Source organism: Paramormyrops kingsleyae, chromosome 24 (genome assembly GCF_048594095.1).
Source record: "Paramormyrops kingsleyae isolate MSU_618 chromosome 24, PKINGS_0.4, whole genome shotgun sequence".
In the NCBI taxonomy this organism is placed as follows: Eukaryota; Metazoa; Chordata; class Actinopteri; order Osteoglossiformes; family Mormyridae; genus Paramormyrops; species Paramormyrops kingsleyae.
Window position 1 is genome coordinate 20064750 of NC_132820.1, and position 26790 is coordinate 20091539.

General features: G+C 41.5%; 1 long non-coding RNA gene, 2 other non-coding genes and 3 pseudogenes across 8 annotated transcripts; 1 reads left to right on the forward strand and 5 right to left on the reverse strand.

The window, feature by feature from the left end:
- Positions 1-820: 820 nt before the first annotated feature.
- LOC140582531 (U2 spliceosomal RNA) lies at positions 821-958 on the reverse strand (annotated as a pseudogene).
- Positions 925-1030, forward strand: LOC140582486 (U2 spliceosomal RNA; annotated as a pseudogene).
- Positions 1031-6134: 5104 nt separating this feature from the next.
- LOC140582628 (U2 spliceosomal RNA) lies at positions 6135-6327 on the reverse strand. Its single transcript, XR_011985473.1, has one exon. It is a non-coding gene; the product is annotated as a U2 spliceosomal RNA (small nuclear RNA).
- Positions 6328-12368: 6041 nt separating this feature from the next.
- On the reverse strand, positions 12369-12499 carry LOC140582601 (U5 spliceosomal RNA; annotated as a pseudogene).
- A 418-nt stretch (positions 12500-12917) lies between these two features.
- On the reverse strand, positions 12918-13109 carry LOC140582559 (U2 spliceosomal RNA). Its single transcript, XR_011985461.1, has one exon. It is a non-coding gene; the product is annotated as a U2 spliceosomal RNA (small nuclear RNA).
- A 6001-nt stretch (positions 13110-19110) lies between these two features.
- On the reverse strand, positions 19111-26660 carry LOC140582202 (uncharacterized). Of its 6 annotated transcripts, XR_011985144.1 has the most exons (4): positions 25676-26424; positions 24628-24700; positions 23780-23859; positions 19111-23209 (listed from the first exon to the last, which is right to left on the reverse strand). It is a non-coding gene; the product is annotated as an uncharacterized lncRNA (long non-coding RNA). The 6 variants fall into 6 exon arrangements; XR_011985146.1 differs by having other exon boundaries at positions 23780-23889; positions 24197-26660; XR_011985145.1 differs by having other exon boundaries at positions 24262-26434.
- Between the last annotated feature and the right edge of the window lie 130 nt (positions 26661-26790).

Here is a 26790-nt window from a genome sequence, read left to right on the forward strand (position 1 = left end):
CACTTTTCTGTGATCTAGTTCTTGTTTTGGTCGCCGACTATCATCCAACAAAAGGTTAATTTCAGCTCTCCTAATCTGACATAAACCACACTCACAAACACTTTCGGGTTACTGTGTCACCGGGAAGGGATGGACTCCGGTTGGGATGGGTTTCCAGCATTTCCTATCCTGGCTGTTCTCTTTAGGGACAAACACAAGAATGGAGTCTAGTGATCACACCGGAAGCTGACTTACCTGAACGGAGATGTATGGAGCAGACTCTCATATGCGCGGGGATGCTCTGGAATGCAAGGTCTTTACGCCCCACCGCTGGAAGCTACGCCATCCGACGCCATTTCGTCAACTCTTCCACTTTTGCTCCTTCCTGTCTTTTCCAATCTGGAAAGGAGAAGAAACGTATACCGGTCCTGAAGACCGAAGAGAGACCCGAGTCGATATGGGGCCGCCACTTAGCGGGTCGCCGTTAGCCGGGCCTCCGTGCCCCCCCCACTCGGAGTAGAATGCCCAGGGATGTCGCAGCCGCCAGCCTCGGGGCCCAGACTCCTCCCTGTCCTCCTGTCCTCTCAAAAAACAGCAATCATTTAAACAAACATGAGGGAAAATTCAAAAGGCAAAGATGACGTCATTCCTTACCTCAGCACAGCTGCCCACCGCACAAACGACAGCGTGTCACCTTCCTTTAAAAAAAAAAAAAAAAGAGAAAAACAGCAGGAAACGGGGGCTGTGCACGGACAGGGCCCCTCCCTCACAGCACATGCAGCTAATTAGCTGGCCATCCAGACCCACTCAGTCAGTTCTGCCTTTCAACAACAGGGGGCAGTAGAGGTGCACCATTCCCGGAAGCACTGCAATACCGGGTCGATGCGTGGAGCGGACGGGACAAGCCCCACTTCTGGCTCCCTGTTCCAAAAATCCATCTAATAAAAGGCTTCTCGGCCTTTTGGCTAAGATCAAGTGTAGTATCAGTTTAATATCTGATACGTCCCCCATGGAGGGGACCACATATTAAACGGACTGACTCAGACTGACTGACTGAGTGGGTGACTGAGTGAGACAGGGTCTGCTTATCGAACCGGAGCACCTGAAGTAAAATGGTGAAAAACAGAAATTATTCATATTAATTTTCGGGGCGTGAGATACCCCCTTGCTGATGAGGTGATTACAGAAACGTATCATGACTGTGCAAAAGGGAATAAGGCACCTTTCATCCTGATTTTTTTTAAGTTTAAACACATGTGTGCTTCATATGTAACCGTGATACACGCGGAGCCCAGAGAAATTTGGTTTCCTACACACATGCAATAAGGTCTTTAATTGGGCAGAGTCCATGCCTTCTTCCTTTTTATTGGTTCCCCAGCATGTTGGGGAGCAAGGGACCCCACAATGACGATTGTCTGTACTTGTATCGACACTGATGTCTCCTAGCACCTTGCCCTGACCTCACCTGCATCATCTTATATATTTCCAGGGCCGGACTCTCAGCAGTTGGAGGGTAACACAAATACAAGCAAACATAACAAGTACACATCAGCTATAGGTTTGTGAGGTTAACCGCTATTGCTTCGATGTGTCATGATGATGGACATTCCTGTAGGCTGTAAACTCCTTGGTGATAGATGAGGTACCAGGGCAGGAAGGAGCCAGGGAGAGACTGAGGGCTAAAAGACAGTGAAGGAGAATTAAGAGTTCTTTGATGCTGAAAATTTTGGGTATGGGTTTGATTGGGTATTGGCCAAGTTGACTTCTGAGTAAGGAGTGGATCCTTTGCATGGCTTCTTGGGGTATTTCCTGCATTCTGCAGGCCATCCTGCACCTGGTGGTCGTCCTCTTTTTCCCTTCCGGTGTTTCGTGTCTGTTTCTCATCCCAAACCTGGGGCTCCTCTTCAAGTTCATACCCATACGTATCAGTGGTTCTCTGCATGACGTCTTCTACAATCTACCTGTCTCTTCCTCTCTTCTCTTCCACATGATTAACTCTTCTTTCATTTCATGGGTCGATAAATTTGGTGCATGAGTACAAATATCAATGCGCTATTTTGCCGTCCTCTGCAGAGCCAGGATCAGCATATAATCTTGCCTGTGTGGTTTTATGAAGCTTTGAGTATAAATAAACATATATTTTTATTATTAACAACTGAACATCCATAATTGCCATGGAATTGCCATTTTGAGGTAAATTTGTAGTTTATTTGTAGTTCATTTTTGCTGGAAGGACCTTAAAACATTTAAATTCTATATGGAAAATGATCACTGCACACATCCAGTTGAAGCCCTTTCTGAAATTAGTCTGTTGCTGCCTTTCAGGTCCCCAAGCTGACGACAATGTCCCTAGGCGCCCTGGCCACCGCATAGTGGCGCCCCCCGGTGGCCGTTCCAACATCACCAGCCTTGGCTGAGCTATTGTCCTGTGTGTGTGTGTGTGTGTGTGTGTGTGTGGGGGGGGGGGGGGTTGACCTTTGAGTGACAGATCAGTGAGGAGAGTTGTGGGGTTCTTTTCTGTCTGTGCCCAGTTTTGTTTCACCGGCCAACTTTCCCAGTGTTTGAAAAAAAAAAAGTATCCTTCCATCCAGCTGACAGGATGTGGTGACTGTAGTGTTGTTATTTTTGTGTTTTGGGGATTTAACACGATCACATGTCTGTCCTATAACTAATGCAAGCATGGTGCTTCAATGGCCTCGCCCCCCCCTTTAGTGAACACAAACTAAAGTATATGAGTATTGTTTTGTAAATGGGCATGGTATTGTTGCACATCCTGAGTCTGATTGAATAGTTGGTTAGTTGCATGTAGATACACATATTTGACATCGATAAGTATTATTCGAATTTTACGTTGTCAGTACACGCCAGAGTTGATCACTTGCTTCCCACTGTGCAGCAGTGAACTTAAACGGGTTTACATTCACAAAATATAATGGGGGTCAGGAGATGGACCATGGCTGAGATCACCGTCGAGTCAGGTAGCAAAAATCACCAACTGTGACAGCAGCCCAGCAGCAGTGGCCAACATCATGCTGGGTCCTCGTTTAGGGTGGCCAGCAACATGCCTATCTGCCATATATGACAAACCACAAGATGGCACTGCTTGTGCATGCCTTTTGAAATGAACTGGAATGCCGCTAGCAGGCACGCAAGTTACTTCACAAGTTCTAGAGCACAGCAATGCGTTTTGACTTTCTGTTAGCTATGTACGCAGTGATGGACATAACTGGTTCACAAGTACGCATTAACCTTTAAAAGCGATACATGCAGCAATCGGTTGTACATTTTTTATGTGCATTTGCGCCAATACGACAACAAATTACCGTGCATTTTAACCTCTATTTTCCTTACTTCTTTATTTTACGTTTTCTCTGTTTCATTTCAGTCAGTCTAACATATTGGTACATGTTTATATCACTCTCTACGTGTAAAGGGAGCAGACACAGGAAAAATGTACTGAAGACCCTTGAAATGATATTTATTCCTGATGTGAAATTGCTGTTTTTGTTTTAGATTCCAAATTTAACCTTTTATTTAATTTATCCCTTTTTCCCAAATAAAACGATGCATTTAGTTATAATCTATATTATTTTGATTTGGGGTCAGAAGTTCCAAAATCACCAGGTAAGTTAATTGATTTTATGTGTTTTAACTCCTAGACAGATATAAATGAAAACTCTATTTTTAAATAATTTATTGTCTTTTTTTTTTTATTATTATTAAAAATTGGATCCCTCATGGACCAAGACTTCAAGGGCATTTGTACAATTCACCTGTAACTGGATCTGCAGTCTTTTTCTCCCCACACCCTCTGCTTGTTCCCTTCTTCTCTTTCTGTCTTCACTCCAGGAGAGCTCCTCAGACATCTCCAGCCTGTAATTCCTGGGAAATGCCACCTGCCACTCACCCTTGGAGGCGTAGCCCATTCTCAGGATCTCATACGTCACCATTCATCACAGAGTCACAACGCCTGCAAACATCTGAATAAAAGCAAGAGCCCGTTTTTTGAAACTTACACATTAAATTTTCCTCTCTTTACCATTTTATTCTTTTAAGCTTCATTCTGTTTAATTACATTTAGTATGGATTAAGGCACAGGCGGCCCGGAGGACATGGAGTGGGACCCTCCAGTTCTTGCCCTGAGTCCCAGTCCGTGGTGTCAGCCCCGTGACCAGAGTTTCCCCAGCCGAGGAGGTTATCGCCGTGACAACGGCAGGGTCAACGGAAAACTGGTCGGGGGTTCGGCTCCAGGAGGAAAGATCTGGGGTATGCTACCCAGACTTACCGCCTGGCCCCAGCTCGGTCCAAGGGGGTCTTTTCGGGGGACCCCATCCATTGGTTCCCAAAAGGAACCACCTGCGGTTTCCTCCGGCACTGGTACTGGCCTGTGCTTTTGTTCTGCAGGGTCCACGGTGTGGTCCAGTTCCTGTCCTGCCTGCTCCTCGATGCCCTCCGGCTCTGCCGACCCCTCGCCGTCTACCGATGCTGTTCTTCCCTCGGCTGGCGCAGACGAGAGGAGCTCGTCCTTCTACAGGCCCAGACAGGACTCCGAAGGCCCCCCTGGCCGCGACCCTTCTGCGGTACCTCGGAGCTTGATCTGTAGTCTTGCTTCCCCGTGGCTCTCCCTGGTTTCACCTCTTAGCCCGATTTCACTCTTCCAGCCCCCACTCCAGTCACTCTTGCTTCCCACTTTAGGTTCCCCCTGGCTCCCTCTCCTGGCCCTATTCTTGTTGCACATTGTTTGTCTGGTTGTGTCCTGCCCTGTCTGTCCTGTGCCACCTTTGGTCCTTTTGGTGCCCAATCCCTCCCTTTGTCTCCTTCTTCTGTTTCCTTTGTTGCCACTTGCCCACTGACACCCGCTGTTTGTCTTTTGGTCCCTAGTCTGCATCCCTGTCGGGTTACCTGGCCTGTCATGAGTTGTGTCCTGGTGGTTTGTCTCCCCTGCTGTCCTTGGTTTTGCCCTGGTCTGTGTGTCCCCTTAATGATACCTTTGCACCAGGAGGGCACAGGATTGGGGGGTGGGGGGGTGTTACTGTCATGGCCTGCCCGTCCTGTCAACCTTACTCTCCAGTTCTCCTCCCTGACGTGGCCCTAATGAGCCACGCTTGGTCTTTATTAGTCTTACCTCATGTTCCTGTCCTTCTGTCAGTCACTACCAGCTGCCTTGTGTTTTCCCATTCCTTAGTTTGGTAAAGTGCCCAGGCCAATGTTCTCCAGTTCTGTCCTTGTCTGTTTGCGTCTCTGTGCCCAAGCCTGCCTGCCAGAAAAGCTCCCCGCAAAGGGGGTTCTGCCCTACAGCTTGCATTCGGGTCCTACTTCCCACCGGTCATGTGACAGAGGAATACAAGGTTAGTGCCAGGCAGAAATTAATAGCCTATCTTTGATTTTGCATTCATTTGGTAACTTGTTGAAGTTATCTGATAGTTCTCTCGATTCCAAAGACATATGATTCTTGTGTGCGCATTATGCATATCCAAAGTTAACGCATGTTGTGTTTATCTTACGCCGTACATGACTCATTGTCGTTATGGACAGTAAGCACTTTATGTCAGTTATCCATTGCTCCTTTTTGTTATGCTATACAGCCGCTTTATACATGTGGAGACTTATATGCACACACATTTTTCACATTCCACTAGTTTCACACATTTTACTGTCATCGTACTTCTCTTCTGATGCCATTTTATTTATTTGTTTGTTTATTTGTAACCTGGTAACTGCACACTGAATCTTCTTATATTTGTACAATGACACCAAATCTTATTTGGTAATCATGAATTACCAAAACCTTAAATACACAAGGATAGACTCAATTATTGCTGAAAAAATCTACGCAGAGATATAAAAATGTAATATTCTCATCAAAATCACATGCACAGCAAAAAATGTAGGCAGTAACTATATACTGCTCTTCCAAAAAAACAACCTTTAGGTTCAAAACAACATCCATCGAGAAAAGAAATATATCCTCCTTGTATCGACAGGAATACTTTATCTGCATTGTAAAATAGCATAAATAATTTATGACAAAACAAAAAGCTTTTAAATTTACTGTACATGATTGTTAGCAAAATCAGAAATGTCAGTGTGGTAAGATCATGTACTTTATATAGTCAGTCAGTCAGTCAGTTCTGCCTTTCAACAACAGGGGGCAGTAGAGGTGCACCGTTCCCGGAAGCACAGCAATACCGGGCCCATGCGTAGAGCGGACGGGGCAAGCCCCACTTCCGGCTCCCTGTTCCAAAAATCCGTTTAATATGTGGTCCCCTCCATGGGGGACGTATCAGATATTTAACTGATAAAACAGATTTTTTTTTTTCAGATCCAAATACTTTATTAAAAAGTTCTGCACAATTATTTACATCGACACAAACACATTAAAACATATAATAGAAACTGCACTTAAAAAATTGGCACTGTCAACAAGGGAATTAAAAACATTTTCCTACTAAAACAATGATATTCAGAAATAGTCATAATATAACAGGCTGAAATTTTCCCACATCATACAAGTGAATGCCAATACAATAAGACATTACTGAAAATATTTTAAAATAGTATTAAACAAACTATCTGCAGAACCATTCACCATAAAATAAGCAAAAAAAAAAGCAATAAAAGCAACCAATATATTTACACACCATTAAAATCTAAGTAAACACATATGGCCATTTATACAATTAAAATGTCATCTCAAATGCATGCTTTTGATGCAAGATGAGCATCCTGGTTTCTTTTTATGAGCCCAAGTTATTTATGGAAAAATTAGGTTTTACAGGGGATCGGTAAATAACATGTTCGTGCAGTCTAGTAACATTCGGGGTGAATCATGGACGATTGATCTGAATTTCAGGACGATCAGTCCACATACGATCAGAATTAATCCACAATTACAACTTCCCAGAATATTATAGTAAAAGGATTAATTCCATGCCATGTGGGTGACGTAATCGTCCGTGAATTCATCCTAATACATGCCCCCATTGTTGTAAGTGGCATATTCATCCCGCAACCTTCTCTCCAGCTGCAGAATGGAGAATTTCTTCTCCATCCTGCGCTGCTTGCTATACTGCATGGAGAAGGTTCGGATCCCGTCCTTCACACTCTCCCACCATTCGGCCACAGAGGGGAAGGTAGGCTTCTCCTTCTGCCACTCGGAGAAGTGATCTAAGAAAAGGTGTCTAAAATCGCTCTCCTCCAGGATCTGCAGGTTCATTTTCCAATAGACGCCCCCATATACAGCGGCGTCTATGGAGGCAGTGGCCTCCACTGCCAAGTGGTCAGTGGGCCACTGTGGGGAGAAGGACACCTTTTCAAAAACAACGGGGGGTGAAGCTAAAATGTAGTCGATGCGACTGCTGGCTCCGCGACTATTATGCCAGGTGAAGCCCAGCATGCTGGGGTTGCATGTTTTAAAACCATCCACAAGTTTAAAGGAACGAATAAAATGGCGAAAATGCCCTGAGCTGACATCCTCTCTACCCTCCAACGCGATGTGAAATTCCCCTCCTAAAATCAAGTGTCGATCTGTGACACAGAACGGGGACAACTCTTCAGAGAGAGTTATACGGGACGAGGCCTCCACTGGAGCGTAGATGCATATGGCCCGGAGGCGCTGTCCCCTCCATGTGGCGTCCACTCCCAAAACCCTGCCTTGAAGAGCGGTAAATTAACTTACTTCCTCAAAGGCGCGGTCGCCAAAAAGAATCCCGACGCCTGAGGAGTGGACACCACCTACGCTCCAGTAGGATCTACCCCTCTTCCATTGTCGTGAAAAGAGAGCCTCGTCCCGCTGGTCCCGGAGGTGGACTTCCTGCAGAAAACAAATGCTGAAGGGGAAGATGCCAGCTGATTAAAAACCAACGTACGTTTTAAAACGTTCCTCAAACCCCTGACATTCAAAGTGACAATATTAAAATTGGCCATGAAATATTAAAATGATCAAATACAATTAAAAACAACAAACTAATTAGACAAAATGTAGATATTAAAGGAATTCAAACAGAAAAAACAGACCATAAGATAAGCCTTTATGCAGATGACGTATTACATTTTCTTAGGAATTCTCCAACCTCTCTTCTGAAGACAATATCACTTATAGATAAGTTCTCATCTATATCAGACTACTCCGTCAACTGGAGCAAATCAACAGTTTTGCCTTTGAATTGTAGTTTCCAAAACACAACTACTACTCCTTTACAGTCAGGTAACCTTAGATACTTAGGCATAAATTTTTCCACCAGACTCTCAGATCTAGTACAGATGAATCATATTCCTTTGTTAAAAAAGGTGGAAGAGGATCTTGTGCAGTGGAAATCTCTACCTATATCACTCATTGGAAGAGTTGCCACCATTAAAATGATGGTCCTGCCTAAAATCAATTACTTGTTCTCAATGATCAATAATAAACCCTCTATGGCTTGGTTTAAAGCAAGCATCTTGTCATTTTTATTGAAGAACAAACCATCACGAATCAGCTTGAAAACTCTGCAAAAAGCCAAAGGTAATGGTGGTCTAGAACTACCAAGTTTCTATCACTACTTCTTAGCCAACAGACTGCAGTATATAACAAATTGGATCAAATCAAGCCCGGTAGATAGTCCATGGCTGGACTTAGAACAAGCAATCTGCGGAGAAGTAAAATTGTCTGATCTGCCTTTTATAAGTGTTTTAAGAGCCTTAGTATTAACACCTCATTAACAGCCTGGTGGGAATTTTTAAAAATAACTAGGTCTCCACTTATCCCCTGCAAATTAACACCCATTTGGAACAATCCAGATATTTGCCGAAAAAAGATAAAATTGAGCTTTCCCTTATGGCATGATAAAGGGATTAGAAATCTTGAACATGTTATGCAAAACGGAAAATTTATTTCATTCGAGGAACTAGTCTCAAAATACGGAAGTAAATTTCTTGAGTACCAGCAATTCAGGCAAGGTTCAATCTTAATCAGTTTAACTTAGAAATACCTCCATGGGTGCTAGAATTTTTAAATCTTTCTAGCCCCAAATTATTGCAAAAAATGTATAAGTTATTGTCAAAAATGGATGACTCAATTTCCCTCCCAACCTCAAAATGGGAGCAAGATCTATACATCGATCCAGATCAAAACTTTTGGAAAGAAATATGTTTAAACACCTTCAAAATGACTAAAAACCCCAACTTACAGCTTATACCATACAAAACTCTGCATAGAGCTCATTATACAGGACAAAGGATGTTCCAAATGGGCCTTATACACTCAAACCTATGCACCCACTGCTCAGGTAACTTTGTAGAGAACTACATGCATGCCATATGGTCCTGCACACCGGTGCAGAAGTTCTGGCAAAGGATATGTGAAGATCTATGAATTTGGTTTAATTGCTATATCCCAACCTCACCTACATTGTGCATTTTAGGTGATGCAAGTGTATTAGATATGGAAGAAAATAAAGTGCACATGATCCTTACTGCCTTAGGCATTGCAAAGAAAACTATCTTCATGAACTGGAAATCAAAAAATAATTTATGTGTTACTCAGTATAGAAATTTAATTCTAGACCACATAAGTTTGGAGAGAATGTCTAATTCCCTCCAAAAAAAACAATTGGGCGAATTGGATTCTCTCTGGTCCATTCTGGCCAATTCCATTATGTAGGAGGGGGTGGTCGGCTGTGGTCTCGTCTCCTCATGATTCTGGCGGGTGGTGGGGTTGGGCCCCCGGGCTATGGGCGGCTAGTGGCTTCTTGGAGCTGGGGGGGCTGTGGCTGCCATCCTGTGATGTCTGGGTGTCTGCCCTGGCTGGTGGTGGGGGGGGGGCTATTTGTCGTCGAATGAGTGGGTGACTGAGTACGGGCTGCCCTTCAGGGTGGGGGGGGGCTAGCTCTTGGCGTCGGCACTGCTCCGGGATGTTGTCGCCGGGGGTCTGTAAGCAGGCATTAGCATGACAGTAATGTGGTTTGAGGCACCGAGCTGGGGGAGGGGGAAAGCCTTGTAAGCTCCTCTTTGGGTGGTGCAAACAAGGTCCAGTGTGTTATTTCCCCGTGTAGGAAAGTCTATGTGTTGCTGTATTTTGGGAAACACACTCTTTAAGTCTGCATGATTGAAATCCCCAGCCAAGATGAGAAAAGCATCTGGGTGGGCTGTCTGCTGCTCACTGATGTGCTGGTACAGTTCATTCCGTGCCTCCCTCCTGTTGCTACCATTGGAGGTGGGAGGGATATACACAGTAAACAACAGTATAGCTGTATATTCCCTCGGTAGATAGAACGGCCGGCACTTAATAACCATAAACTCCAACACTGGTGAGCAGTATTTGCAGACCGCAACAGCATCGCAGCACCAGGCGTCATTGATGTAAACACAAAGCCCGCCACCGCGGGTCTTACCTCCCACGACGACAACTCTGTCAGCACGGTAGCATGTTAGCTGGTCAAGCTGAATGCCGCGGTCCGGGACACAGTCACTGAGCCATGTTTCCGTGAACACAAAAACACAACAGTCCTTTACATTCCTCTGAGATGAACATAGTAGTCGGATGTAGTCCAGTTTCTTATCCAATGAGCGTACGTTGGCCAGAACGATGGAGGGGATAGCGGGTTTGTGTGGGCAAGCCACCAGCCTAGCTCGGATATCTCCGCTCTTATCCCTCTTCTGCTTTCTCTCACGCCGCTTGAGGCACCTCCATTTTGGGCGAGGTGCAGGAGTGGGGGTCGGTGATTGAGTAGGCCTGCGGAGCAGACCCAGATCATTCAGCTCTTCGGCGTCCACAGAGTCTAACTTAAAAAGTTTGTTTCTGCCGATGTTGAGCAAAAATGTTCGGCTATATATGGGCTTAAGAACAGATAAACGCGACAAAGGTGTACAGAAACACTGCAACGTCCAGGACGAAAAACACAAAAACACTGTTTAGTCGGGAGAGAGAGAAGCCGCAGCGTGTGCACGCGCCGCCATTTTGGGAGAGAAAAAAAAAATTAAAAAATTAAATTTGACTTCTGAGGTACCACTGTATCCTGTAAATTTTAGAACGTGAAACGGTCGGCTAAGTTGACCTCGAATGGTTCTGCGTGCTCATTGGTTATTGCTACGTATATCTGGAAGCAGAAGCTGTAATTTTTATTTCTCTTGGTCTTGATTTGGGCGATCTTCATTTACTGTTTGTGTTCCATTGCTTTAAATAACGTCTGCAAAGGGTCCTTTCAGTCGCTTGCGTGGTTTTCTACACACCTGTCTGGGATGCTTTAAGTGTTCCAGCTTTCGTGTGCGCAAGCCCACTGCACCATCCTTGACTGTTGCAACGGGGGTTGCTAAAAATGACAAAACCCCTGCAAAGGTCGGGAGTGGCATCCACCTCCCCAGTGGACACGGGGATCACCAGCATGCTCCTGTTGCAGCAGAGGCAGGGTCCGAGTGGGCGGCAGTTTGGAAGAAGATTGCAGCCCTCGAAGACAAGGTGGGCCGTTTACGGTCTGAGATCTCCGTGCTTGCTGGTGCCCTGACTGACCCACATATATCCCGGAGCAGTTCGGAGACCACTGGGACTCCTGTTGTAGTCTCCACTTCAGCTCCAAGCTGTTTCCCACCCCCTCCTCCTCCACTGCCACCTCCTCCTCCTCCACCTGCTAGTATCCAGGGCCCCAAGCAGAAGACGAGTCATCGTCAGGGAAGTGGCGCAGGACCCACCAAAGGCCCCAACATGGTGGATGTCCTGGCGGAGCTGCCCTGCGTTAAACTGCGCCCGGTGCTGAGGTCGCCAGGTGGGACGCCAGTGCCGAGGAGGGGACTGACGCAGGGGACGCCCATGGCCTCAGAGGACATTGCTGCCATTTTAGCAGAGGCTCTGAAGAAGAAATTCAAGCAACAGAACCACTCTGATGAGTAGGAGCAGCAGGCCTCTGAGCCCTTAAACTTTTTTTACTTAAATTTTTTATACTTATATAATTTTTATACTTAAGATTTTTATACTTATATACTTTATATACTTAAACTTTATATACTTATACTTTATGTACTTATATACTTTATATGCTTATATTTATATACTTATACTTTGTGTACTGATTCTATATACTTATTAATAAATAATATATTTATATCACTATTATTTTTAAAAGAGTTGCTGATTTTGTAATACTGCTGCAGCATTCTCCACATGCTAATCACTGCCCCACATCGAATTGGCACTTTGATCTGCCACATATCACTTCACTACCCCCTGTTGAATGTTGCATCGTATGTTGTTAGATATCTTCATTAAGGACATTAAGTACTTCATTATTAGGCTGCACAATATTGGAAAAGATGTATTTCTCCAATTAGTATTGCAGTATTTAATTAAATTTAAAATGCTTAAAACAAACATCTATTCATGAGTGATTAAAACGGCAAGGATGAAAATGATTAGGATTAGCTCTTGCCAAAATAGGGCTTGTAAACTTTTGTGGTAGTCAGAATTAACCCAAACAACTATGACTATACCCAACGGAAATCTTTAGTAAAAAGCGAAAGATTTATACGGGATGAAGAGAGACCCGAGTCGATATGGGGCTGCCGCTTAGCAGGTCCCCGTTAGCCGGGTCTCCGTGACGCCCCCGCTCTGAGTAGAATGCCCAGGGGCGTCGCAGCTGTCGCTGTCGGGGCCCCGACTCCTCCCTGTCCTCCTGTCCTCTCAAGAAACAGCAATCATTTAAACAAACATGAGGGAAAATTCAAAAGGCAAAGATGACGTCATGCCTTACCTCAGCACAGCTGTCCACCACACAAACAGCGTGTCACCTTACTTCAAAATAAAAAAAAATAAGAAAACCGGAAGGAAACGGGGGCCACGCACGGACAGGGCCCCTCCCTCACAGCACATGCAGCTAATTAGCTGGCCATCCAGAGGCACTCAGTCTATTAGTCACCCACTCAGTCAGTTAGTCAGTCAGTCAGTTCTGCCTTTCAACAACAAGGGGCAGTAGAGGTGCACCGTTCCTGGAAGCACTGCAATACTGGGCCGATGCCTGGAGCGGACGGGGCAAGCCCCACTTCCGGCTCCCTGTTCCAAAAATCTGTTTAATATGTGGTCCCCTCAATGGGGGACGTATCAAAATAACCTTTTCATACCAAAACAAAATGTAAATCAGCTCAAATACATGAATAATAAATATTATGCTTGTACTACTTACATTAACACATAATCACAATGTATGAGGCTGAATCATTCCTACACTATGCAAATCATGCCAACACAGTACAATAAGACTTTCAAAGATAATATTAAACAAATAGAACTACACACAGAAAAATAATGGTTCTTTAGAAGTCTGTGTGGTTCCATAAAGAACCATAACCTACTAAAGAACCATTTTATGTAGTGGATGGTTCTACGTGTTAGTCATATGGTTCTTTGGGATATTGAAGGGTTCTTAATTCTTATTCGAGTTATTGGATGGTGGTGGTGGGTATAAATTTGCAAAATAATTGTCCCTCTCCATAAGCTGCACTGAAAAGGAGAAGATGAAGGTTTTTCTGAATTTGTAAATACAACGAAGATCATGAAAGTACATTTTACAAGAAAATACTATTGTAGTCTTGCTACTTGAGAATCCCATGTATAATTCAGTATGATACTTTTAGTGTCGTTGTAATTGTTTTCTTAAAATACATTTTTAATTTTTGTCCGAAATATCAGAGTAAAATCCCTATGGTTTTGTGGCTTCCACAACCTGCGCATGCGGCTGACGAGTCCTGGTAGAGTGCGGCTCGTGCGAGGGGGTTACGAGGTTTTTTTCTCAGAAGACGATCGGGAGCAGTTACAGTACAAGAGCAGTAAGGTAATTTTTTAAATGGGGAAAAATGTTTTGGAATAATTTAACCATCAGAAGGCAATTTAAAATGAACTATGAGGATCGGATTAAAAAAAAGTCCCACGAGTAATTTTTTGACATTCCGAACGATTTTACTAATTTGACGATAGGGAGTTTTTTTTCCCGTATGACTACCAATAAGAACTTCAAAGTAGTTGAAGTTTTTTTTTTATTTTATGTGAGGGTCTGTGGCCAATCGTATGTAGGAAATTTATTTCTGCTTTAAACGCTCAATTGCTGTGTTTACTGAAGGATTTTTATTTAAAATAAATACTATTAGGGTGATAATCCATATCATCCCGGACACTTAGAGCTACTTTGGGTTATCCATCCATCCATCATCTGAAACCGCTTATCCTATACAGGGTCGCGTGGGGTCCAGAGCCTATCCTGGACGCAAACTTCGGGTTTTTCCGAACTGCTTTAAAACCGAAAAGCTCCTGTGCTCGACTAATTAGTTAATTTCTTCTTGTGCTTAACCCCCTGGGGCCTGAGGCCTTTTTTCCACTTTCGAGGTAGTCTGACATGCCTTGACATTTTAAAATATTTCACCTATCTAAAAAACATTTATCCCAAAGTGATACATTTGCTTTTATTCAGCACAAACTCAGCACCAATAATCTGAGGCCTCTTAGAATGTTATTATTCTATTTTTTGTTAAAATCAACTTTAAACATATACTTTTCAAAAACCTATTTTCAGACATGCTGAGAAATTGTAAAAAATCACATTATAGACATTTCTAGGTAAGACTTTTGAGCTCTGAAGCTTATAGACACAGGGGTTGGCTACACATAGGTGAAAGTGACATTCTGAAATTTTATGTAGTTTGATTACTAAAGTGTTAGAACTTTGGAGTGACACTCTTTTTCTCAAAGTCAATGGTCTTCACAATGAATATTGATGAGATAGGTGTCCTCACACCTGTAGTAGTTTGCATACTGTCAATGGCCCATCAGTCTGGAATGTCACTGCACCCCACACCCATCACTTTGGAAAGGCAGTTTGAAACGCAAGAAAAGTAGCAACAATAAAATCCCTTTCACAGTTTATTGATAGATGGAATGAAAAATGAAAAACTGTGACTATATAAATATAGAAAGCGATAAATATGATGCAGTGACTATTATTGACGCTCTGGGGACGAGGGCATCATCGACCGCGTATCTTTCTCGTGTATTTCAGTTTATATCTCGCTGAAATCATTATGTAGAATCATGAAAAAAACACTGACTAAATCCGTTATCTGTCTTCTTTTCAAAACTTCCATTGTCAGAAGTATTAACGTTTTTAAAATTAGGTTAAATAGGCAAAAAAGCAAATCGTGTCATCTTTCTTTGTTTTACTTGCGTCGGGAGCGTGTAGGACTGCTCTCAGCGGAAGATCGCTATTCATGTTCTAAATACGCTGCGTTTGAATCGGCGACCACGTGATTGCAGGCACACAGGCTTAGCCCACTGAGCTATGAACACAGGTATGAGCTTCGCTGCTGAAAGTGGCAACACTGGCGCAAAGCTTCAGCGGCAGAGACGTATCCGTGTGCTATATTGTAGCCGATCAGTGTAAACACTACCCAGACATGTGCTCTTGTTTATTTCGGTCACAATGGGCGTATTCACATATTTCTTTATCCAATACTAACTGTCGGATTATCATGTTGTTATCATGCGAATAGCGCAATTTGCAAGTGGGAAGGCGATCAGAGCTGCTTCGAGATGCAGACGCTTAAGTCAGTCACTCTTGTTCTTTCAATTCGTATCACGAAGCTGTAAAAATATATTTAGTTTCTACCTATATATATTTGAAAAGTAGACTGTCCAAGGTTTCTGAGAGTATTTTTAAAATGTGTATATGACAAAAACTCGCGGAGTTATTTAAGCGGTTTTGCGAAATTTCTGTCAGATCCCGCCAGCAGGATCGCCGGTCCCAAGGGGTTAACTGGTTTGTTTCCTTGATTGAAAGACTTATCCAGCATGTTTCACATTAACATTAAGTAACACATGCATGGTTACAGGAGACTCAGCAAGAATTCAGCGCTCAAGTGAAATCCAGGTCCTTTTAATTGAAATAGTAGTTTACAAATCCTGTTCAAGCTCAAAGTGTCTGGGATGACATGGATTATTTGGTCACCCGAAATACCATCGTTAGCAAACGGTTAAGATCTGCAAATTAGTAAGTTAGTGCAATACGTCCCCAGGACGGAACAGACAAACCTTGGCTATAAATAAGAATTAAATTGATTAGGTGAGAACGATCTGTTGTGACTATAGTTTGCAATGTAACCAATTAGGTTTTGTTTAGAGCCCTACCACTGAGTTTGATGGGTGACTATAACTGATAATTTTAATGGTTGTTGGTATCATTTAAATAATTTAAATTATAATTTTAGAAATATATATAAAGGACCAAATATATATAAAGGACCAAAGGAGTTGTAACCACCATATTGCAGCAATAAAGCAGGAGTGCCAAAAGATGAGGCCAGTGCCTCCACAGAGTACAAAGGTACAGAAGATACTATATTCAACAGCACACCACTGCAGAGGTCTTACAAGAATTCCCCTTCTTTTCTATTCCAGTCTTGGTGAGTTAAGATGTTAATGTGCATCAGTTTAGTACATATGTAATTCTGCACTTTGCATTGAATAGAATAAATAATTTGTCCCATATTTGCTTCAAAACACCAATAGAATTAATTCATTTAAACTACATGTTTTGCTTCAGCTGTGTGAAGAAGCATCAGCACTTCTTAAGATTGATGTGGACAAGCAGGTCATCAAAGGGTTCAATAAGCTGGCAAGCCAGCTTGTGTCCATGGCACCTGAAAGCAACCTGAAGAGGCTTTGCCTGCAGTCTGTTGATGAGAGCCAGACTGATACTGAACGAAATGGTAAGCTACACAAGTCTCTTATAATACACTGAAAGACTAAATCAGATAGGAGGATAGTTAAATCTACCAGAGTACAATATTTCTCATTGTATCTGAAAGAACTGTTGCTAGTCTAAGGTAGTCTGTTTAACCCTATTAATTAGGTCATCAGCCCTCCTTCCACTGTTACTTTTGTTGTCTAAGTGCCAAGTCAAGTTAATCAAATTCATGGTGTTACGATCAAGTACACCTTAAATTAGATAGTGAAGAACATGTGTGGGTTAACTGTACAGATGCTGTGGTTGTTAACGGGGCTTCATGTTAAATAATAAGCAACAGCAGCAGAATAAATAATGCAATTTTTTCCCATTGCACCTCACTTTTAGGTCATTAAGCCTCATGAAGCTATTATAATTAATTGTTTTAGGTAATTCTACCACATTGTATTACAAGTATTTGTGGTTTATATCCAGTGTTTTCCTTTTGATGGTAGCATGTAATTAGGATAAGAAGTTCCCCTTATTTATTTCAGATTTCACTTAATCTGTTTTAGGTCTTTAAGCCACATTCATTTCAGATTGGTATGAGTGTTTCAAAACTTTGCCGAATCAAATTTGTGAGTTTTGTTAAATTATTTGTGATTTACAGGCCAATTGGTGAATGCAGTTATACTCCTCCTACCATCCATCTTCATGGAAAATACACCCCAGCTGTTTGTAATAGATAAGGTTAGTCATTTTGTGCTTGTGGTGGACAGTCTTGAATTTGTTCTTTTGAAAATGCGAAATGTGTACTTCAATGTTTTGCCTGATATTAGATTTTTATATATGCTGTAGGTTTGGGCAACACGGGAAAGGTTTCATCACATTTTTTTTTTTCATGCAGGATCACAACCTATGATCTTATCATGATTCTTTTTTATGTCAGTTAAGACTTTTGCAAGTTACTGAACAGTACAACCAAACAAATTCCCCAATAAAAAAATTGGCCATCTAAGGTAACAAAATCTAAAAAGAAAAAAACACATTACTTAGGTGAACCTTATTTTTGTAAATTTCTGTTTGCATTGTGTCGGTTTTGGAAAATCCAAACAAGTTCCATATTACCAAAGTCAAATTCTTTTTAGAGACCATTGTTGCCCATACCGCTATTTTGCGAGATAGGAAATGTGAATTTAGAAATAATTAGATATTAAGTGCATTTTCAATTACAGGACAAATACCACTGCTATGTCCCACAAAAAAATACATCTAATGTATTAAGTAATTTTGTTGTTAACAAACTGGGATTTTGTATGCAACTAAACATAGGAGAAAGCTGTGATTTGTAATTATGATTTGTAAACATGACAGGTTTACAGAATACAGATTTAAGACCCAAATGTTTTGTTTCAGGAACCGATAAGCCCAACACCTACGATCATCTTGAGCAGCATTGATGGCAAGCCCCTGAGTGACAGCACAGATGTTACTGTCATGATGGATGGTCACAAAATGACAGCGGACAATGGAGAGACAGACATTTCTTTGGCCATGGCTGTTTTGTTGGCCCTCTATCATGTCTACAACATTGCATATCCCTGTCAGCTTTAAACTTTAAAAGTTTTTTTTAATTTTTAGAGATGTTTATTCTGAAGCTTGACACTTTAACAACACGTGTACCAATAGCTGTGCAGAGAGTTGCCAATGCCCTGAATATTTCTTAAAAAGCACATTGTATGATATTAGGATTTTAGTTCAGTTTCTAAATAAATAAAATGGAAAACCAACTTCTATTTGCATTTCTCTCTCGGCTTTACACAATATTGCAATGTTAAATAATAACATTATTAGAAGAACCATTTTTAACTAAAGAACCATTTGAAAAGGGTTCTTTATTTAACCCTTAGGAGTCTGAAGGTGTTTTGGAGCCCTGAAGAGATTCTGACATGTCCTGACATTTGTGTATTTTTCAGTTACTTATAAACATATAAATGTCTAAAGTCTGATAACATTGTATTCAGCAGAAACTGGGCTACAATAATATATGAGCAGCATGTATGTACAAGTCTTTATATTGGAGAAAAAAATAGTTATGCGTGATTATTGAAAACAACAAAAAAATAAGTCACTGAAATTAGACCACAAAACACATTCATGACATTTGTGTACAAGATTTTTGTGACCTGGATCTTGTAGTGTAGAGGTTTTACTTCAAAATGATGTGACAATCATCTCACTCACTCATTTACAGAAAACAATACATTCATTTAAATTTTCTAAGACACTTTTTGTTTAGAAAGGCCATATGCGAGGAGGTGGGAATGCTCATGAATAATGCTGTTCACACCAGAGAAGACAAAGACCTGCATAATGAGCTGTATAATTACCCCTTTCAGTCAGGTATGGGACAGAGGAAAGTGCTACAAGAAAATAATTTGAGGACAGAAACATATTTCTTGGTTTGTGGTTTATTTAGCATGCATGTCCCGATGTGAGGTGCTGGTGAAGGCAAGGGTGATGCAGACACATTCCTAAAAACAAATAAATAAAAAAATGTTAGCATCTCAAACATTTACACCCGAAATGTTTGTGCTAAACAACATTACCGATAGCAGTATTATAGGCTAAACAAAAGGGAGCCAAATATATATTAGCAACCATAATCTAAAGCTATCCAAAACGAGGTGAAATACATTAGAACATTTACAAACATCTGTAAACTCCATAAGGCATTATCTTAGCCACCAGGAAACAACATGTTTGCTACATAAGGCAGCATGTTAGCAGAGTTATCTACATGCTACACTAACCTATGTAAATGGCATTGAAAGCCAATGTTTCACATAAGCTGACAAAAGCTAGCTGAAGTGAGGAAAATATTTACTAATATTAGTTTAATATTATCAGAATAAGAGTTATATAAGACTTAATAACTTACCCCAGGGCTGTCAAGTTTTGAAGACAGGCAAGAGTGACATTCCACAGGAAGCCTTTTCATTGGTTGTTGTGTTGTATTTTACCCAGATACAATAGTACTATTTTCTGATTGGCTATTGTGTAGGCCCTTTCTTTTTTTTTGATTGGCTGGTAAGTGACAGGCTCTTGGGGCAAATCTTGTCCGACTTCAACGTCATGAAAGAGGCGTGTTTCCGACGGGAAGCGACGTTTTTCTTGACGTTTCGTGACGTTTTCATCCGAGTTCCGACTTGGAGAGAAATAGTCGAACGCACTATTAGACTATGTGTTTTTAAGCCGGGGGGCGTGGCCTTGTATGCATGCTGCCCGGACTGTTTTCCGTGTGAATGGCTGTGGGCGTGCCCTGCCTCGGGTCATTAGCAGATAATGAAGTGTGACAGAAATTCTGTGCCTCTCCTTGGTTTCACATGGATTACATAAACTGAAAATATTTATTTTTCATTTAAATTGCTTTATTTAAAAGTAGACACTTTAAGCTTTCTATGGATATATTTCTCATGTCTGTCTGTGCAGTATTCGCGGAGTTTCAGTTCATTTTAGTGACGTGTTTCAAAAAGATTTTCGCGGAGACTGAGACGGCTGAAAGCGCACCCTGTTTCTTTTCTTTATTTTACAAAAGCACAATGTTTTGTGGATATTGTGAGTATACATGAATAAAAGTAGACCCTTTACAGATTCAAATGATGTACTACACTTACGTGTATGATCAAACATGACGACGTATTTTAAGTTCTTTTCACGGTTACCAGAAAAAAATGCAAGTGTCCCCGCTGGCGGGTCCGCCGACTGCTAAGGGTTAACCATCTGGGCCCACAAAGAACATTTTGAGAAGGGTTCTATAAAGAACCTTTTTCCCTGTAAGTTCTTCAAAGAACCAGAAAAGGTACCTCGAAGAACCATTTTTGATGGTTCTTCGTGGCACTTTTGTGGGTTCCTTAAAGAACATTTAAGGAAATGGTTCTTTAAAGAACCTTGGTTTGAAAGGTTCTTTATGGAACCAAAAATGGTTCTTCTATGGCATCACTCTAAAGAACCATTTTCGGTTCCAGTTAGCACCTTTATTTTTCTGTGTGTACCTGCAGAACTATTACCCATAAAACAGGAAAAGGGCAATAAGACCAGCAAATACAATTATACACCATTTAAACCTAATTACAATTATATGGTCAATAAAACAATTAAAATGTCACCTTATATGCATGCTATTAAAAAGTTAAGACCTCTAATCCTCTAGAGTCGACGGCATCGTTGGCAATGCAGCGATCTCTCTTGTGTATTTCAGTTCATAACTCACTGAAATCTTATTATAGAAACATGAAAAAAAATGCTGACTAAATCAGTAATCTGCATTCTTTTCAAAACGTCCATTGTTGGAAGTATTAAACTTTTTTAAATTAGGTTAAATCGGCAAAAAAGTAAACCATGTCACCTTACTTTGTTTTATCTGCATCGGGGGTGTGTAGTACCACTGTCACCCGAAGATCGCTATTCACATTCTAAATAGCCGCATTAGCGCGTATTCAGATTGCATTCGCATGGTAATTTGATGAACAGCGCAACGGTGAAACGCGATCCAGATACATCCCCTTCAGCGCCATAAAAGGGGGGAGGGATGTGGCCAGGTGACAATGGCTCATTCATACACATGAAAGTTGCTACATATTCAATGAAAGGAGCCTGAAATAGTTACATGAGTTAGGTTTTTCTTGTTTATTTATCCAAATAAATATTGCAACTACACCATTTAGTCATCTTCGTGTAGCCAAGACTTTGGTGATCAGATATCTGGGATCAAAACAAACTGCCAGCATTGCTTAAAATGTAGTTTTATAATGTTTCTGCAAGTGTTCCAAACTGCATTTTGCCATGTCTATACTTTGAATGTCAAATTACAAACTTCACATAAATCTAACATATTTACAAAGTACACTAAGATTAAGATGAGTTTGTTGCCAAACCAAATATATAAGAAATAATTTATTTGCCAGGAATTAAGTTTTTGATATTGAATGAAATGTGTGAGCACGCCCCAGTTAGTGAAAGTGTGTCCCCTACCCCAAGACTACAGAGGGTTAAAAAGGAACACATCCGCATGACTTCCAAGCTCTGCACAAGGGTTGGGCTAAAACGGCATCATACACCTTCCCAAAATACATAAAATCAGTAACCTTGGGAATAAAATAGGCTAATCGCACAATAAACAGCACAACAGATCAAAATGTTAATAAATATTAATAATGTTAATTAGGGGTGTCAACAATAATCAATTCGGCGAGGCATCGCGATGCGGGGCATGAACGATTCAGCATCGATGCGGCAAAGTGCCATAATCGATTATGTCACTGTTGATTTTCTGGCGGAAAATAAAGTTGTGAAGTTTCAAATACTTCCGGTTCCGGCGGAATAACAACAACAACGAGCAAGATGGCTGAGGCGGAGGGAGATGACCGCGATAGACGGGTTATTAAAAACGCGCCCAAAGCTTGGAAAGCGGACATTCCTCACTCTGAAACGGATTGTTGATGGTGATGTTGAACTCAGACGGAAGAAGATGTTTGTTTGCACAAATTTGGTAGTAGGCTAAGCCTACACACTTTATTTTTGGTTTACATTACTGTATTTCACATCTTGATATTTTGTTGTATGCAGTTGATGTGATGTAGGATCAGGGCAGGCATATAATTGCCATTGTCTTAAAGCTGCTAAGCTGCTGTTTTGTTGAGAATAGTTTGCACTTTACTTTACTACTTGAAAAAAGTTTCACAGCAATAAGTGGTTACTGTGTGTTGTTGCACTGAATATTTTTATTCCTGGGTGGTTGTTGTTAAAATAGTGCTACTTATTATTTTAATATTTGCACAGGACTTCAGGAAGTGGCCTTAGAGCTGCTATTTTACTGTGTGTAAAAAAAAAATATTTATGTTCACTGCTGAAAAAAGTTGGCTGTTATTTTATTGCTCTATTTATTTAATTTCAAATGGTTCTTAAGCAGAGAGAAGAGAAACATTTCTCATTCAAAGCACTGAAAGCACTGATTTTGATTTTCTTTTTCAGGTTTGAAAATGCCATATCCAATACCCTGTACCATTTTATTTAATTACATTTTATTTAATCGCATTTTATTTAATTTAATAACTTTTATGTCAAAGATACAGGAGAGACATAGCAGCCAATAAAATCTGTTGTTTAATATCTGCTTGTATTGCCTCACAACTGATAAAAAATTTGCCTTGTGCGCAGTAGAATTTTGATGGATCGCAATGCATCATAGAATCGAATTGAATCGAATCGTTACCTGGTGAATCATAATCGAATCGAACCGTGAGGGCAGTGCCAATGCACACCCCTAATGTTAATATTGATGAATAAGTGCTAACAGTGATCAACCAAAACAGTGCTCAGTAAAATCTTTACATGCCAATAAATAAAATCCATACCAAATAAAACACACACACAGAAAAACAAAGCACACTTACCTAAAACCCGACGTGTCCTCTGTGTGCTTCAGGAAAATGCATCATGTCAACCCTGTAGGATGGAGTGTCACCACCTAGACGTACCGGGGCAGCTTTCGCCTAGGATCAAGGCAGTTGGATGGATGTCAACTTACCTCTGGGGGTATTAACACTAACTCAATTGTTCAAGTTGCTGCCAAAGCAAAACATCTGTGTGCAACCACTGTCCACTATTGAATTAAGTAAATCCAACATGTTCTTTTTTTCAGTGTATATGGAGCCCATCAAGGGCTCATCATTAGCCCATGTGGCTAACCCATGTGGGGCCACCATGGAAACTGTGGACAAAATTGACTGGGCCCCACTTGGGTTTCCCATGTCAGCCCAAGTGCATCCCATGCGGGCCCCACATGGATGTGTTGGCTGGGATGTTGTGGATAACGCAGTTTTAAAAATAAGTGCGGCATAAATGTTTTAATTTCAATTTTACCTGAATTTACAAACATTGTGCCGGTCAGTAACAGCTCCCAACACTGAACTAACGTTAAAAGTTTATCTTATTGACCCACAAGCTACAGCGTACTCTATAATCCAACACATCTAAATTACTTTTAAATATTACTGTGATTATATGGATTAAAACACTTGCTTAAGATTCATTGGATTTGTATATTTGGATATTTTACTTACTGTAGTGTGAAGCGAGGCCGATCCGCCATCTTGAAAGAAACGAACGAGGAATAAGCGCGGGCAAGACAGTTTACGTGAACCTGGATGACGTCATACGCAAAATCACAAGGCTGAAAGATTTTCAGTTAATAAAACTTTAAAGAGACATTTTGTTTAAATCAAACCAGCAAAATTTTACATCTTACTTGAAAGGTTTAATTTTTACAAACTCATAAATAAGAAAAAAGTTCTAAATACTCATAAATTTTAATTAATATAAACTAATTGTAATTATTTAAGTTAATACAACTCAGTTCAATCAATTAGTTACAGCATTAGGGTTTACAGTGTAGCTAACCAGGTAAAAATTCGCAATTAACTTCTAAATTATCGAAATTCAGCTACATCAATAAGTACATAAGTTACCACGAAACATACATGTATTAGTTTAATAAAGTCTAAGCAGAAATTATCAAAATAAATCCGGCTTTGGTTTTATTTGCCGGAGCTCAAACGTCGGACATCTCCCTTATTAAAAGGGCGCGGACTCTGGCCGTTGACGATCACGTGCCGCTCGCGCCACACAACGTCGTTGACCGCAGTCTGTCATACTCTCGCGTGTTTACGTCTGAGTGACAGGCGCCGCAATGAGATTTAGGCAGTACTAACGTTAAAAAAGCTCTTACTGACCTCATTTTACTGTATCATATGCGCAGTAATTTATCTTGCTTTCTTAAAATAACCAATACATTTTTGTGCTAGTGCTCTGTTTGAGTCCATGAATTATGTCCTGCATAGAAATGTGTAGTGGCATAACATTTAAACAACTGGATCGCATTTTAAAACATAATCTTATGTAGACATCACACCTCTCCCGGAAGACTCCCGCAAATGCACTACAGCTCCCTCACGCCCCCGAATGATGTGCAGCATCCCGGAAATCTGTCCACACAGAAATAAAAGCAATCAAACGCAGGGAAGTGGCCACGTGCCTACGGATTGTATGTTGGGCGTGGCTACGGATAGTCTGCCGCCGCCCCACAACTTTCACAGCCAGCACCCCCTTCCATCCCTAAGGTGGGATAATTCAGACATCCCAACCTGCAAAAACTCAATTCAGGGAGGTGCCCCCAACCAGGAGGGAGATAACTTCAACAAACTTGATTTCACAGTTTAATTTGTTCATTAATTTTCTCTAGTCAGCGCACTCACGAATGTCAATATTATGTATTTTGACAATAATATAAGTAGATTATTCTACCATTTATGCAAATTCCTTAATTATATTCCATTGCTACTTTACAAAAGTCTTCAAGGAATCTTTCATGACAGCATTAGCAACTAACCAAGTGTTTAACTAGTGTGGACTTGAATAATACAGCACATGAAATGACACTTGTTAAAAACTCACCTCAACATGCCTTTTACAATCGTTTAAACCGTTGTAACCCCCCCCCCTTTCAGCCACCAAAGGGGGTACACGCGACTACAAGCTGACCACGTTAACTAGATCCTGGGTTCTAAGTTCACTAGAGGTGGCTGTGACTCCCTGTTTACCCGCGAGGTGTTATGCGACGAGATTTTGTTCCCTTAGACCGAACATTTAAAACACAAATAATAGATTTAGCAGCGCGGTGCCTCCACTGTGGGAATATTGAACTGAGATGAAGCTAATCAGTTCATAACATATTCCCCCAGAATATAAAACAAAACCACCACATCCTCAATAAAGACATTCAACACTACTTAAACATAACCGGGCTATTTATTGAGCCCTATTCAGCAAGGAAGAAAACAACAGCTCCAATATGACCACTAAAGTAAAGAGGAAAAAAAAACAGAGCAGCGTACCCTTAAACGGTAAACCTACATTTACATTTCGCTGCAATGCAATTAAAGTATAAGCATAAGAAAAACCTGTTGCACAGCGTGGTGCGTTGGGGCCCAGTCGTTGGTGCACTTTTTATTCCACAACTTTGTTCGGGATCAAAAGAAAAGAAAACTCAATGCCGAGCAGTGGGCGCAGGCGAGTTCCGGCGAGCAGGGCTTCCTTCGGCGTTGTGCCAATCCACACGGCGTCGCGTTGCCTACCTCCCTTGCAGCCGTATACCTCCTGGTCTCCGGCACCGGGGCAAAACAGCAAAACACTCCGGGCGACACTTTTTTTCCTTTTCCCGAAGGGCGAAACCGAAACCTGCTCCGTCTCCTCTCAAATCCTGCTCCGACCCTCTTCACGTCCTGCCCCGACGATTCTCCAACGTGTTCTCCCGCTCTCTCTTAGCCGCGCAGTTCCTTAACACGTCTTTCCTATTGGTCCATGTACATCCTATTTGCAACCCATCAACATGGATGAGCAGGATTGGCCACTGTTATGTGTCCAAAACGCGGCAACTCTTGCCCTGGCATTCTGGGAAATGTAGTCCGTACAGAACACTAACAAAAACATGCAATTTCCTGTCTAACATTGTCACAGGTGCTTACACCGTCATGGGCAATGCTGAAATCACTGTTGCAAATAGTACAGCGCGCGCAACATTGTCATTATTTTCATCCATATTAGACAAGGATACACTTTTGTGTAGTCTGAAGTGAAATGCGTTTTATATTTTCGTTTTTTGGGGCACTCTCCCTCTGTCATGATGCTCCACTGAACCAATAACTTCGGTCCTCGAGAAGTTAAATAAAAGCCCGCCCGCATTGAAATCTGATTGGCTTATTTTGCTAAGTAAACTAATCAGGATGCTGTCTGTCTAGCACGGGCTATAGGCACACACGCAGGGATCCACACATATGCACGTTCTATCTTTCTCTCTCTCGCTCATTCCGTCGTACGCGCGCGTCTCTCAAGTGCGCGATGCTCACGCTACTGTCTCGCATGCATTCTCTTGTTTACTTGCTCTTCTTTCCGGGATATTTTATTCAATTTGCGGGTATCAGGGAGTCGCTGTCAATATGTGGGAGACTCCCGAAACTTCCGGGAGACTCGGGATGTCTGGATAACTGCTTATTGGTACTATAATGATAGCTGTTAA